The sequence below is a fragment of the Mizuhopecten yessoensis genome, unplaced genomic scaffold (assembly GCF_002113885.1).
Source record: "Mizuhopecten yessoensis strain PY_sf001 unplaced genomic scaffold, ASM211388v2 scaffold716327, whole genome shotgun sequence".
In the NCBI taxonomy this organism is placed as follows: Eukaryota; Metazoa; Mollusca; class Bivalvia; order Pectinida; family Pectinidae; genus Mizuhopecten; species Mizuhopecten yessoensis.
The window spans coordinates 484,241-496,070 of NW_018480061.1; positions in this window are offsets into that span (position 1 = coordinate 484,241).

An 11,830-nucleotide genomic window follows, 5' to 3' on the forward strand; every position below is an offset into this window, starting at 1 on the left:
CACCAATAGGCTGTTAACAACGCACCGGCCTGCACCAGTGACTGTTTAATTATTAATAATAATTTCAAACAACATTTTACAACAATTTGTCATGTATATTTTATCCTACACATCTACAATGTATCTCCTAGACATTTACCACTATTTTTTCAGGAAAATAAAATTTTCTATACCTCTGTCCTGACCCGTGCGTTGACCTGAACTGAGGTCCCAGCAACACTTGATGCACGTGCTACACATGCCCTACAGGTGTCGCCACCTATCGGGGTACCATTAGAGAAAACAATTTCGCGCTAATTCCTTGTAGTCAACCGCGCGAAATATAAATTCTCTAATTACCCACCCCCCAGGTGGCAACAACAAACACCAATAGGCTGTTCACAACGCACCGGCCTGAATACAAAGAACGGGCATTACCGTAAATAAAAACACAAGCTTCAATGATATTTTATTAAATTCATTCTCAACATGAATTATAACTTATTTCATTTCTGAATCAAATCGTCTTTCAATATAATTTTGAATATACCCTATACTTTCTACGCATCCTCCACCCACTTGACCTAACATAACTATTTCCCATTTCTAATAATCTAAAGCCCCAATTTTAGGGATACCGACAACCTGGCCTGTAAACTGTCTTTCACATATCCGTCCTTCGCCATCTGCCATGACGCTTAAATAATCGATCGGATATTCCCCCACATGCAGCTGAACTTGCTCCTCCTGCACGAAATCTGTGCAGTCCGTATTTGGTAACATCTTCCACAACTTTGGAGAAGTTCTCTATGAAACACTCGCGTAATCTTGCATACAGTAGTGGCTTGTTGTCCTTTCTAAGAATATATTTGTCTTTACATTTTGTCACATTTCGGAACAAAAACTCACAACTATCGTCTGGAATCCCTGCAAGTTTCATATAACGCTCCAAGTTTTTCACAGGACATAATCTGTTACCAGTTCTCGCAATTAAGAGCCAAGATCCGTCTCTGTACACATCAGTTTTGGATTGTTGAATAAACACTTCCAGGTGGGTGGATAACACTCTAATATCAGACCTGATCAAATGCAGTACCTCCGCACTTCTCAAAAAACCTGCATAACATAACAGTGAAATTGTGATCATTCTCTGGCTTAAGAGATTACCTTCATCAAATATTTTATCATACAATTTATTTAAAATATCCACTGTGATGATCTCCTTTTTAATTACAGGTTTGGCTATTTTTCTCTTAGCTCCCTAAAATACATTTTTGGCTAAACAACTCTCCGTAGGGGAGACAACTCCCACTACATTGTGAGCCCATCTAACACTATAGAATATATCTAATAATGTAGATGCAGTAGTACCATTTTGCAATAAAAAACTACAGTATAAACACAAATATAATGGTGAAACTGGAAATACAGTAATACTATTAGTCTTAGCCCAGTCAGCCCACTTCTTAAAGCCAAGAAAATATTTCTTTACAGTGGCATCCGCTCTAGAGTTATTCAAAAGCTCGGGCAACACTTTCACTAAAGCTTTTAACTGATCTGGTAGCTCCTTAATTTCCGTCCCATTGGTCTGCAAGAACAATTGTATAAAAAACAATAGTTAAATAAGTATGCACAAGACTTATCCTAACAAAACAAAAAACTACAATATTAAGAAATCCAGATCATAATCTTTGCATTGAAATAATATAGTACATGTATACTCAATTATCATTTGGAAACATTTTCCCCATGCACCAACACTTACATCTCACATAGGGAAATAATTCTTTTCCTGAGCTATACTAGCCCATATTTCTGGGTATAAATATATGTTCACCCATCTTCATCAGTGAATACATCACCTTTCCTAAACAATATGTACAATTTGTATTTTCCCCCCAATCTAATTATGAAATTACTTGATTACCTTCCATTCCCGGGCAATATACACCCACTATTGGTATATTATATACCAATCCAACATAGGTGAATACATCACCTTCCCTTTGTGATCCATAATTACTTACGGTATAAATATATACCTTACTGCACACTACAGTAACACATGTGAATACATCACATTAACCTAGGCAATACATGCCTGTACTTATGATATAAATCTATATCATACATATTACATAAGTGAATACATCACTCCCTTGCATAAAGCGCACCCACCTTAAGCTTCTTGGTGTACATCTATACTCGTATCTACACGGATGAGAATATCCTGGTACCAATTCACTGTAAAAAGCTACTATACAAGCACCACCATACATTATACCTTTATTTGGGTGCTTGCTCCCACATACATTAACCCCCATGTTGTTTAAGGCTTATAACACCTCTTACCATGTATATATACAACCATTCATCCTTGAAAATCTATATACAATGCTAGCAATCTTTCACCATTAAAAACATTGTTGCTACCTCTACCTGGTACACACACATTAGCCACTGAAGGTAGGTATCTAGCATCCTTCACAGCAGCAATAAACTCTGATCCGTTTGGACACAAAAACGGCCAGAAACGCCCCGTCTTCCATACAGGAACTATCAAAGTTCCATATGCCTCACAAGCCTTCAAATCACTCTAGTAACGAGATAAACTGAGGACACAAACCAACCTTTCTTACCTCCCCAATCGAATGTAAAATCATCCATTCCCGAGGACCCAGGATTCCAGAATCTTGAAAAAAACACTGTGTTTTGCATTATAATGCGATGCGAACCAATCAATATCGTGCCTTCCCCAGAGCCTCTCTAATTGGCAAAAAACATTCATTGAAATTCCCCAATCATCTGGGTCCAAAATCTTGCTTAGGTAATCTGCCCTCTCATTCTCTGATCTTGGAATCCAAGCCATCTCTAATACTATGCTTTGCTCACAACACAAATCATATAAAGCCATAGCAATCTGTTGCAACTCTGATTTCATACTACCTTTCTCCACTATAGATACCACACTTTGGTTATCTGTAAACCATTTAACTCTTTGTCCTTTTACACTCTTTGTCCTTTTACACACTTTAAATAGAGAACACATAACCCTATACACTGCTTTCAACTCCCTCCACGCAGAGCTTCTTTTTGACTCTGTTTTTGACCAAGGTCCCTGAGACTCTCCAACAACGGACTGGACACAGTAACCTCCATAACCGGAACTACTAGCATCCGAATACACAATTCTGTTGCACTGAGGACTATACCTAATTACACGGCTATTCAATCAATCTAGTCTATCTAACCAGAATCTCAACTGTGCTACAGATTCCATCCCCAACAAGATTTTTTTATTCCAGGATTCAGCAGTAGCTATCTGCAAGCTAAAACTTCTAGTCATGAGTTGAGTGACATTTCCCATAACAATAGACATGGATATGATATGTCCGACAACCTTGGCTACCTTTCTGACATGAACAACCTGCTCCCTTAAACCTGACCGCAAGACATTCCCAATACATTCACGTGCTTTACTGTATCTATTTTATGTTCTGGAATGGAAAGTACTCAAAGTAAAGCATTAATGTCCACCCCTAAAAACACCAGTTGTTGTACTGGCTCCCACAGGGACTTGTCAGCTTTTGGAACAAAACCTGAAGCTAATAGATCAGATTTAACCTTAACAGCCTGGTTTAACGATACTTCATAATCCCCATGACAACCGAATCCATCGTCCAAGTACATAAGAATCTTAAAACCCTCTGACCTCCACTTTTCAACAAGCGGTCTAGTAAGCTTAGAGAACAGAAATGGCGCAGTCCTGATACCAAATGGAAGGACAAGGAATTTATAGAAATATCTTTTCCCCCCAATATCCCACGAAAACCCGAGAAATTTAGTATGTTCCGGGAAAATATCCACATGATGATATGCAGAAGGAATATCGGATTTAAACATCCATGTTCCCTTCCTAACATACACCAGGGCTGTCCTAATATTCTCAAATTTTACTTTGTCCTTCCAAAGATGTATATTCACCATCCTCATATCTAGTATTAACCTTTTCTTCCCATTTTGCTGCACTGACACCGACAATGGATTTACAATATAGGGTGCCTCATGACATACCTCAACTAACCCCTTCTGCACTAGCTGATCAATATCCTCCTCTACAAACACCGAATTGGACAGTGCAGTTTATTATTACAAAGAACTGAAGGAAGAGGTGTCGAAAAAAATGGGATTTTATAACCAAACTGAATAACATCCAGAATATATTTACTAGCCCCTATGTTTCTCCAAAAATCTACATTTTTACATAACCTACCCTTCACCAGTATTTCCTTTTCTCCCTACTCATATTCATAATAATCTTCGGTCAATAACAAGTCATTATCATGAACCCCCGCATTGTCACATTGGTCGCTAAAATACTTATCTAGCACCAACTGTTCCCCCCTTGTGTGCCTCTCCTGGTTCGCTGGCTCAACATCACTTTGCTGTTGGGTGAAATCCCGGCCGTCCATCTGCGGAGTTGATCGGACATTCTCTCCTGAAGTGCCCAAACTGACCACAGCCAAAGCAGGCTCCTCCCAACCACGGTTTCCTTGTGACGACTCCTGTGTTGTCACGAAAATTCTGACCGGAAGCAGCAGGAGGGCGACTAAAATTAGAGCCGCCATCCGTATGTCCAAATCCGGATTTTCCTCGTCTATTTCCTTTTACTTTCGCCAATCTCTCTTTTTTCTTTCTCTGAGCTCTAGCTTCTGCTTTATAAATTTTCTTCTCGTCCTCGGAGTCGCTGGCTATTGGATTGGTCATATAGCACTTGACCGTATCCCAACCACACTCTGAAGAGTCCGCTAACTTGATAAGCTTATTTATGTTTTTAATGTCCTCCACACATTTAATTATCAATTCGTGACAATACTCATGCTTGTCCACTCCACCTGCCCAAACGGCCTGGGTCAAATTCTCTTCTAATTCGACATTGAATTTAAATTGTTCTTTATTTCCATTCCTACGCCACGAGATGGCCGCATCAGCTTTTAGTTTTTTAACATCAACCCTGGAATTTTCTTCTGTTGCAGTTTTTAGATCTCTTTCCAACGTATCTATTTGAGTGTCCATATACCCCTGCAATTCATTTTTCTGAGTCTGTATCGCCTCCAAAACTGTCTTTAGTGATATCGCTGGTCTTTCCTCTGCCATTTTCTATACCTCCGTCCTGACCCGTGCGTTGACCTGAACTGAGGTCCCAGCAACACTTGCTGCACGTGCTACACATGCCCTACAGGTGTCGCCACCTATTGGGGTACCATTAGAGAAAACAATTTCGCGCTAATTCCTTGTAGTCAACCGCGCGAAATATAAAAGTGTGTATGTTCCTTTATGGAGAACTGAAATGTCGTGTGAAACCGATAGTGTTCGTCATATCAGAAACGTAATACAACCACGTCATCCTTTGCTAGCTAAGTGTTATGATCGAGTAGATACATTTATACACTGGCCTTAGCATTTTCATCAGTCTCCATATCATCTTGCATGTAACAGATTTTTTTTATACGGGAGTATAAGACCGAGTTACGTGTTTCATGTGTGGTGTTACTTTAAAACATTGGAATTATTTTGACGATATAAGAACGGAGCATGTGAGATGGTCGAGGGATTGTCTTTTTCAACAGATGATGTATCCTTTGTAAGATGGATTTAGAAACGGACCTGTTTTCTAAAAGACTTCAGAATTATTTGATTGAACAAGTAGAAGAAAAGGCTTACCGTAAAATATTAAAAAGTCTTTTATGCTTAGCCTATGCATATACTGTTAGATCTAAGATAACAAAACTATTCGTCTGTTTAGGATGTCAGAATAGCCGAAGCAGTCAACATGAACATGATTGCTTGATGTTTTAATATGCAGTTAATATCGACTTACATTTTGACGAAGCATTGACATTGACGAATCATTTAGAAGTGAAAAAGACTTGGCGCGAGTTCGCCGTCCAATCATGTATTCCTTTAGGACTTTAACATCATTTGATGCATGACGAGCATTTGAGGGACGAGAACCACGTGAAACAAAGCTATAGCGAAAAGATAAAGAAATACATGATGAAAATCAGTGAAGTTCAGACACGCCTATTCATTTGACTGTGAGCAGTTGTAGATGGTAGACGTATAGATATGGGTGATCACTATGAGGAACTTGACGTTGACGTTTGTCAACTTCCCGTAATCGTCACTGAAGACTACAAGCCATTTTATGTTCGATTTCAAGCAGAAATATGAAGTGAGAGACAGTACGGTGCATTTATAGACCGTTCATACTACGCTCGAGTAAAGTTGAACCGTAGTCAACCTTTTACATCATGTATTCCCCCTCCCATATCTACATCCTTAGCAATGTATCCTTGCCATACCCGAGTAACCAGCACTGATGGTATCATGCAATTCCCCACGCATAGTTAACACCGGTGCTCAGTAAACTTACCGTGCATGAGTAACCCCCAATCGTTACTATGCATGAGTAAACCTCCACCCAAGTAGTTTTTTATACGCTCCATAATAATAACATCAGAAGACACACTGAATCAAATCTACACTTATGATAAGTTATGAAATCTACGTAAAGGATGCATCAAGTTTTTACACTAATTTCAAAGAAAGTTCTAAGCAAAAACAGACGAGGTAAACGTATTAGAGAAAGAATGGATATAAGCAATGCAACACTCAGTATCCAGCACAGATTTTTTTACACGCAACTGCAATGTCGCTGTCATACCTCCGAACAAAGGAAGTTACATTACCATATATGGATATTATGTGAACCGAGACAAACACCAGATATGGCCACATTCCCACGATGGGATACATGTGTAGGGATAAAGAATGAGACGTTTGAGTAACCTGTAATGAAGTCAACTCTTTACGTCTGACTAATCTTCCTTACATTCACACATGCGAAGCAAGTTTCAATACCAAATATGATACAACTTCCTGTATATAAGTCAAATCCCATCCCTATTTGTTCCCACCCACCACAAAAAATGGTTTATAAGTCGAAAACGAAACACTATTAGAATAAATCGAAAAGGGAAGGACACTGAAGAAGTCAAGTAAGTGAAGTATTTTAATAGAGTTCGTATGGTTTTGATAGTTTAAAGAATTCAGTTTCATGGATATTATTCCCTCAAGTAATGACTTTACGCATTGATAGGACAGCTTTAATGATTATTAAAAGTTTTTAGCCGTAAAAATTCTCAAACCCAAAGTATTGCTGCAAAGACAGACAGTATTTGTGTACAATACATTAAATTTCTGCAAACTTTTGTGCTTATATCGTTATTGACTAACACGAACGCTCATTTTATCCTCTTTGTGGTATAATTTTTTTTTTAATTATTTTTTTTATAAAATTTGCGGTATAAAAGTAAAGGAGAAAAATTTGTACTTTTTTTTTGTTCGATGTTTTGCAAACATGGCAAATCAAATATATATAGAGCCTTCAAGTTCTTACCGATTCTCCAGCATTTGTGAAGATGATGATGCTAAACTGTTCAGCACCATGAATGTAAAAGTGGCTAAATCTGCAGAGATGATGCTGACGATTTTGGTGAACTGAATCAAGTGAGCCACATGTTTCATGTGGGAAAAAACCAGGAGATTTGAATACTCTTTAGACAGACATTTATTTCTGACATCAAAGGGAGGTATTCTGTGAGTATTAATTCGGACGATTATGGTGATTTACTCTCCAGGTACATATTGGAACAACAGTGACTCGCCTAAAGAACAAAAGAGCAAAAAGTGATAGCGACACTGATGATGACACCACTGAACCGGAACCATATGATTGTATTTTTATTTTTCAATTTAAAACCTGCTGAGTACCATACAGGTTTATCAAAGGAGTACAAGAAACAAAGTTGCAAGAAGAACTACATATAAATCTGTTTTGGTGGGAAAGACACCAATAAAATGAGTTTCCATGTTATGTCCCTCACATTCACCTTTTTATACAAATTAAACAAATTGAGGAGAAAATATTTTTCTCTATTTCCCTGGGCCCTGCTCCTCTGCCTGGGGGTGGGGGGTGGGAGGCACATCTTTAATTTATAAATATTCAATTCCCTTTGTCCAAAGATTCTCCAGAACAAGTTTGGTTAAAACCCTTTCAACGGTACAGAAGGAGAAGAATCTTTAATGTTTTCCTCTATTTCCCCTAATGGGCCCCACCCATCTGCCCCAAACAAGGGGGTCCACACACCTCAGTTTATACAAAATTGATTCTTTTGTCCCTAAGCATGCTTCAGACTGCATTTGGTTTAAATCCCTTCACTTGTATAGTAGGATTTTTTCTCTCTATTTCCCCTATTGGGCCCCGTCCCTAGGCCCCCGTAGGGGCCAAACCCTCAATTTATACAAACTTGCTTCTCCTTTGTACAAAGATGCTCTTGAACAAATTTGGTCAAAATCCTTCTATTGGTTGAAAAAAAATCCTCTATTTCCCCTATTTAGCCCTGCCCCTCTGCCCCCCAAGAGGCCACACCCTCCGTTTATACAAACTTGAGTCTCCTTTGTCCAAAGACGCTCTAGGACAAATTTGGTCAAAATCCTTCAATTGGTTGAGAAGAACATTTTTAAAGATTTACCTTTTTTCCCCTTATTAAGCCCCGCCCCTCTGCCCCGAGGGGGAGGGGGGGGGCTATACCGTCCGTTTATACAAAACTGAGAACCCTTTGGCCAATTATGCTCCTGACCAAGCTTCAGACTGCATTTGGTTTAAATTCCTTCACTTGTATAGTAGGAGAGAAAAAATCATCTACTACCCTATTTGGCCCCGCCCCTCTGCCCCCAAAGAGGCCACACCCTCCGTTTATACAAACTTGAGTCTCCTTTGTCCAAAGATGCTCTAGGACTAATTTGGTCAAAATCCTTCTATTGGTTGAGAAGAAGAGTTTTAAAGATTTACCTATTTTCCCCCTATTTGGCCCCGCCCCTCTGCCCCCAGGGGGGGTTATACCCTCCGTTTATACAAAACTGGGAACCCTTTGGCCAATGATGCTCCTGACCAAATTTGGTCAAAATCCTCTGAGCCATTCAGGACAAGTAGCATTTTAAAGGAAAAAGTTGACGGACGACGACGGACGACGGACGCTGCACCATGGGATAAGCTCACTTGGCCCTTCGGGCCAGGTGAGCTAAAAATCAAAGACAATTCTGCATATATTAACCATGACATTTATCTATGAATACTATATACCCCCAAGAGATTAAAGCGGGGCTATATTATCAATATATATATTTCATAATGACAGTGACCATGTCAAAAGCAAGCACAAACAGATGAATATAACATTTGGTGACCATTCCATGACTCATGGAAAGAATACCAAATGTTAGGAAATTCATGTGTTTGTGCAAGCAATCAACAAGGCCACTGTCGCGAGACTTTATTATACTGTCCGTGTAGAGCTAAATTTTATAAAGTGCAATGATGTTCAGGATCTCACTGAAACACAGTGGACAATCTAATAAGAACTAGGACAGTGACAATCTTCAAAAGAACTCAGATTATTGCAATGAGTAATTTTCTTCCCAAGAGGATTTATAGAGGTAGAGTACCAAGTAATAACATCTTCCAACAAAGACCCATATTGTGTATATGGTAACCATGCTTACATAACATGAAACATTCGCTCTAGAATACTACATTAAGGTAAAGAGTTACAGCACTATCCTGTATCTCCAATGAAGACGAGTTCCAAATTATTTACAATAGAAAGTCATCTCTAACTCAGAGAAAAGGGTATATTTTGCCTGTAGCTTAATGTTATAAAGTTCTCTGAAGTGCTGAATTACCTGGACCACCTTTGAAGGTCAGATACTGTAAGCCAAAGGCTAACTAACACCCCCACTCCTATATATACCAGAATTGTAAGCTAAAAGCTTACTAATGCAAAGCAATATAGTCTCCCACTAGTAATGAGTTAATCACTATTTCATTAAAAATTTCATTAAAAACAAAAACAAAATAAAATAACAAAAAAACATGAGGCCCAGAGAGCCTTATCGCTCACCTGGATACCTATGCAATCATGGCAAACTATTCTCCAAATTAGATCAAGGGAATATGCCAGACCCCAAGGCCAATCCTTGTAGCATAGCTATATTAGATTCTTCATGCCCAGCAATTTTATGTATGGTTATGAGGTGGTGATCTCAACTGTTTCGAAGCTTTGACTCAGAAACTAGGTCCCTAGATTGGGGGCCAGACCCCAGGATCGATTCTAATAGTGTGACTGCATTTGCCTTTTTTTCAAGCATTTGTATATATAGTTTTGGGGTGGGGATATTAACCATTTCAAAGTTATGACCCAGGGGTTAAGTCTCCAAGGGCGGGGCAGTCCCCAAGGCCAACCTGGAAGTGCAATCATCTCTTTATACTCAGCAATTGTATATATACAGTTATAGGGTGGGGCTCTCAACTGTTTCCAAGCTATGACTAAGAAACTATGTCCCTAGCGGTTCGGTCAGACCCCAGGGTCTATTCTGATATCATGATTGCATTCGTCTCTTTATGCCCAGCATTTGTATATATAGTTTTGGGTAGGGGATCTCAACCGTTTTAAAGTTATGGCCGAGGGACTATGTCTCCAAGGGTGGGGCCAGACCCTAGAGACATCCTGGGAGAAAATGTGCATTCTTATCTTTATACTCAGCAATTGTATATATGGTTATATGGTGGGGATCTCAACCATTTCCAAGTAATGCATTTTATTGGCCCCACCCCTTAGCCCGGAGGGTCAGCCCCAGTATTTGTACAATTTTGAATCCCTGCCTCCCATAAATACTTCCAACCAAATATGATCAATACCCATGGCATAGTTCTGCAGAAGAAGTCATTTATAGCAATATAACCAAATTGCCCCCTTTTAGCCCCGCCCCTCAGCCCCCTGGGGGGTCAGCCCAACCGTTTGTACAATTTTGAATCTCCACCACCTAGAGATGCTTCCAGTCATATAAGGTTGATATCCATCACTTAGTTCCAGAGAAGAAGTCACTTAAAGCAGTATTGCCAAATACCCTTTTTGGCCCTGCCCCTCAGCCCCCTGGGGGGTCAGCCACACCATTTGTACAATTTTANATCCATCACTTAGTTTCAGAGAAGAAGTCGTTTAAAGCAATATGGGCAAATTGACCCCTTTTGGCCCCGCCCCTCAGCCCCCTGGGGGGTCAGCCCAACCGTTTGTACAATTTTGAATCTCCACCACCTAGAGATGCTTCCAATCATATAAGCTTGATATCCATCACTTAGTTTCAGAGAAGAAGTCGTTTAAAGCAATATGGGCAAATTGACCCCTTTTGGCCCCGCCCCTCAGCCCCCTGGGGGGTCAGCCCAACCGTTTGTACAATTTTGAATCTCCACCACCTAGAGATGCTTCCAATCATATAAGCTTGATATCCATCACTTAGTTTCAGAGAAGAAGTCGTTTAAAGCAATATGGGCAAATTGACCCCTTTTGGCCCCGCCCCTCAGCCCCCTGGGGGGTCAGCCCAACCGTTTGTACAATTTTGAATCTCCACCACCTAGAGATGCTTCCAATCATATAAGCTTGATATCCATCACTTAGTTTCAGAGAAGAAGTCGTTTAAAGCAATATGGGCAAATTGACCCCTTTTGGCCCCGCCCCTCAGCCCCCTGGGGGGTCAGCCCCATTATTTGTACAATTTTGAATCCCCACCACCTAGGGATGCTTCTAGTCAAATTTAGTTTCATTTCAACCAGTGGTTAAGAAGAAGTCGTTTAAAGAAATTGTTGACGTACGTACGTACGGACGGACGACGGACGCCACGGTATGGCATAAGCTCACCTTGGTCCTTCGGACCAGGTGAGCTAAAAATC